This window comes from Jatropha curcas, chromosome 6 (assembly GCF_041381405.1).
Source record: "Jatropha curcas cultivar XTBG-Jc1 chromosome 6, XTBG_Jcur_1.0, whole genome shotgun sequence".
In the NCBI taxonomy this organism is placed as follows: domain Eukaryota; kingdom Viridiplantae; phylum Streptophyta; class Magnoliopsida; order Malpighiales; family Euphorbiaceae; genus Jatropha; species Jatropha curcas.
Window position 1 is genome coordinate 23044438 of NC_143156.1, and position 5106 is coordinate 23049543.

Below are 5106 nucleotides of genomic sequence, written 5' to 3' on the forward strand. Positions count from 1 at the left end.
AAAAATCATCTTGCTAAATTTGATGCAAAATCTTATGAAGGGATTTTTCTGGGATATTCTAATAATAGTAAAGCATATAGAGTATTTAATAAAAAGACTCTAGTTGTAGAAGAATCTATTCATGTTGTGTTTGATGAAACTGACTCTACTTCTAGAACATTAGAAAGTGATGATGTTGTAGATTCTAATCCTGAGAAGCAGAATGAGCAATCAGAACAACTAGAACAGCCAGAAAGCGATCAGAACATCAATAATCAGGCTGAACCAGAATTAGAACATGAAGATCAGAACATAGTTGAAAGCCAAATGCCAGAAACAGAAAATGAAGATTCTCAATTACCAAAAGAATGGCGATTTCATAAGTATCATCCCCAGGAAGACATAATGGATAACCCCTCAGAAAGGATGATGACTAGAGCTCAACTTAGAAGATATTTTGGTAATGTTGCTTCGTTTTTCAATTAGAACCTAAAAATTTAGAAGATGCTTAAAATGATGAAAGTTGGATTCTTGCTATGCAAGAAGAGCTAAATCAATTTGAGATAAACCAAGTTTGGAAACTTGTTTCTAGACCTAAAAACCATTCTGTTATTGGAACAAAATGGGTGTTTAGAAATAAGCTTGATGAACAAGGTAATGTTGTGAGAAATAAAGCAAGATTAGTGGCTCAAGGGTACAACCAAGAAGAAGGCATCGATTTTGATGAAACCTTTGCTCCGGTTGCTAGACTTGAGGCCATTAGAATGCTTTGTGCATTTGCATGCTTTAAAAACTTCATGTTGTATCAAATGGATGTGAAAAGTGCTTTTCTAAACGGTTTTCTAAATGAAGAGGTGTATGTAGAACAACCTCCAGGATTTGAGATTTTTGATAAACCTAATCATGTTTACAAACTTACTAAAGCTCTTTATGGTTTAAAGCAAGCTCCTAGAGCTTGGTATGAAAGATTGAGTAAGTTTTTATTAGAAAATGGTTTTTCAAGAGGAAAGGTTGATACAACACTATTTATTAAAAACAAAGCACATGATATTCTAGTTGTACAAATATATGTTGAGGACATAATCTTTGGTTCTACTAACAACCTTCTTTGTAAGGAATTTTCTAAGATTATGCAGGGTGAGTTCGAAATGAGTATGATGGGAGAATTAAATTTCTTCCTAGGGCTTCAAATCAAACAATGTGAGAATGGAATTTTCATTAATCAAGCAAAATATACTAGAGAGTTGTTGAAACGATTCAAAATGGAAAATGCCAAGGTATGTAGTACTCCAATGAGTCCATCGTCAAAATTAGAAAAAGATGAAAAAGGCAAAGACGTGGATATCAAGCTGTTTAGAAGTATGATTGGTTCTTTGCTATATCTAACGGCAAGCAGACCAGACATACATTTTAGTGTTTGTCTATGTGCTAGATTTCAATCGTGTCCCAAAGAATCTCATTTAATTGCTGTGAAGAGAATACTAAGATATCTTTGTGGAACTTCTAATCTGGGTCTGTGGGATTCTAAAGATGATACATTTGATCTTGTTGGGTATAGTGATTCTGATTTTGCAGGTAGGAGGGTAGATAGAAAAAGCATGTCTGGGACTTGTCAATTTCTGGGTAGCGCCCTTGTATCATGGTTTAGCAAGAAACAGACATCTGTTGCTCTTTCTACTGCAGAAGCAGAATATGTTGCTGCTGGAAGTTGCGTTGCACAAGTTCTATGGATCAAACAACAATTTGCAGATTATGGACTGAAATTAGAAACAGTGCCTATCAAATGTGATAACATAAGCGCCATCAATTTATCCAAGAATCCAGTTCAGCATTCTAGAACCAAGCATATAGAACTCAGACATCACTTCATACGTGATCATGTACAAAAAGGTGATATCGTGATTGAGTTCATTCCCACAGAAAAACAATTGGCAGATATCTTTACAAAACCTTTGAATGAAAGTCAATTCTGCTCAATTAGAAGAGAGCTTGGTATGTTAGTTCTAAACTCGTAACTTTAGAACTCTGTAAGTATGTTCTAAACTGCTTTCTAATTTCGAAAATAGAAGATTTGCTATGTTCTAATTTTTATTCTGTGTGAAAACTGATTTGTGTCTAAAAACGCACATTGTTCTGATATGACTTTCTAAAGTCATTATCAGAATCTTACTTTAGACCAAACAATTATTTTATTGTGTTTGTTTTTATTATGTTTTTGTGTCTTTAGTGCTTTGGTGGTTTTAGGGTTTTATTTTTTGTTTTATTTATTTTGTTTCTTTTGTCTTATTTGCCGTTTTGAATTCCATTTAAAAACTGTTCTTTATTTCTTTCTTCCGCCACTTAAGCGTCTTTATTCTATGTTAACTGCTTAGTATTCTCTTTATCGTCTCTTTGCTAACTGAAACCCTAAGTTGTTTTTTTTGAGTTTCAAAATCTGCAACAATGGCCGAATCCAGTTCAAACTCTTCATCCGACTCTCTTACCGAGCAAGAGCTTCAACTTCTGAGGAAGCTCTCAAAGAAATATGAACAAAAGGAGTCGAAGGAGAAAAAGGCAGAAGAGAAAACTAAGAAAAGAAAAATCGAAACGGGTACTTCACAGAAACAGGTAGCGAAAGTTCATGATAAAGGTAAGTCAGTTCTCTCAACTTACCCTCTCATGCGTTCTTATGTGATTGACTAGAAGTTCTTTGGTGGTGATAAGTTTAATTTTAAGGAGCTTTTTGAGTTCCAAGGCTGGATGAACTTTTTGTCTTTGAATGTACTGTGTTATGAGAGTTTAGTGAAGGAATTTTATGGCTCGTTAAAAGTTAGTGGGACAGAGGCGATCTCTGTCAAACTTCAGGGTGAGACCAGAGAGTTATCGTATGATGATTTTGGGAAAATTTTTGGTGTACCAAATGCTGGGTCCAGGGTGACCAAAATTAAGGATGTGTCTAGGGTTAGCGACTACAAAAAGGAAGTTTTTGTGAAAAAGATAGTGAAAAAGTTGTCTGCAGACAAACAGGGCTCGATAGAATGCTCTAACTTGACAGAAAGCATGAAATGGTTGTACAAGCTCATTGTACATTATATCTATCCCAAGAGCGCTTCATTGACATATGTGAATCAAGTAGAGCTATGTATAATGTGGCACATTGTTGAGAGAAAACCCCTCAATTTATGTCACATTATTTTTGATAAGCTGTAGAACAATCCCAAGAAGCTACCCTACGGGATGATTCTTACCCCAGTTTTTGAGTTTCTGAATGTTAATTTGGATGAACATGTTGGTAGTTCTATTTCCAAATTGGATAGCGGGTCCTTGAAGATGAAAGATGAGGAAGAAGAGAAGGAAAAGCAAGAAAAAGAAGGAGGAGAAGAGAAAGAGAAAGAAAAAGAAAAGAGAGAAAAAGAAGAAAAGGAGGAGAAAGAGAAGGAAGAGAAGAGAAAAGAAGAAATTGAAAAACAAAAGAAAGTAAAAAGAGAAGCTGAAAAGAAGAAAGAAAAAGTAAAAGTGAAGTTAGAAGAAACAGTAAAAGAAGAGAGGAAATCAGAAGAGAAAGAAGAGGAAAAGAAGTCAGCAGAAAAGGCAGAAGAAGAGGAAGAAGGAACACAGGAAGAGGAATTAGAAGAGGAGAGAAAAGAATAAACAGAAAAGGAAAGCACTGCAGAGAAAGAAGAATCAGAAAAAGAATCAGAAAAGAAAGAAGAGCCGGAGAAGTCAGAAAAGGGGAAGAAAGTGGAAGAAGGCAGTGATGCTGAAACTGAGAAGCTAGAAATTAGCGATGAAGAAAAGACAACTGAGGATAAGACGGAACAAGAGTCTGAGTTGTTGTCGGCTCAAAGAAGCAGGGAAATTATGCTGGGGAGAATAGAAAAGGAACTCATAGAGGAGCACAACAAGGAAATTAATGAGGCAATACAGCAGTGTCAAACTATTATTGAACAGAATCAATCACTTATCAAAACCTTGGAGAAAATGAAGGATGTAAACACGAGGAAGTTAGCCACTCTCAAAGTGAAAGGGACAACCTACATCCCCTCCTCAGAAAAGCCAAAGAATGTGAAGCATACTGCTGGCAAGCACAGGACTCATGGAAAGAAGCCTCCACTACACCCTTCTTCTAAAAGGCCAGAGAGTTCTTCTGAAACTGCTCCAGCTCAGAACCTGAGGAGTTCTAAGAGACTTAGAATTGGGTCTAAGCTTCTTTGATCCGTTTTCTATATGTTGTGAACAATTTTTTTTTTCTTTGCTTTATCTTTGTAGGATTATATTTGTTGAGCTGTTTATTTTCTCTTAAATTTTGCTGTGATTTTGTCTAACCCTTTTATATGATGACAAAAAAGGGGAGAACAGGTATTTTGGTGATGTTTTGAACACTATTGGTACGTACTTAGCAACCAAAGTACTTATATAGTGGTTATCTGTGTGCTAATATTTTCTAATCTGTATGTTTATCATTTTCTATATGGTCTATGTTGGTGAGCTACATGATAAGCTATGTGATTTTAGAACTTACTTAAGATTCTTATTCTAACGACTATTTTGCAGATTGAATATAAGATCTTTGGTTCTATTTCTAAACATCAGCTTTTATTCTTTTGCTCTGACCATATGTTCTGTTTATTAAAACTTAGAACATTTTGTCTATCTTTGTTAGTTCTAATGTTTATATACATATGCTCTAATTATTAGAACTTAGAATACCTTGCCTATGTTTTGCTAGTTCTAAAATCAGTTTCTAAAAAGGCCTCCCTAGTTCTAATTTTCATAAAACAGTTTTATTGCATCTATTCAGGGGAAGCAAAATACATGTTCTAATTTGCTTCATATTAAAAATCTTTTGGCATGATTAGAACTTATATGCATAAAATTCAGGGGGAGCACATGTTTTTATGTTTGCTAAATTTATTGGTTTTGTCATCATCAAAAAGGGGGAGATTGTTGGCTCAAGGGTCAATTTCTAAATCTCGGATTTTGATGATTAATACAAAACAAATAAATTTAAAATTATGTTGTGTGTGCTAATTTTATTTTATGCAGAATTTATTTGGAAAGAAATCATACAAGGCAAGTCCTACTTTGGGTGTGAAGATTTCGAAGATCCTAGTAAACTAGGTATTTAGGATATTTTGTAGGATAGAG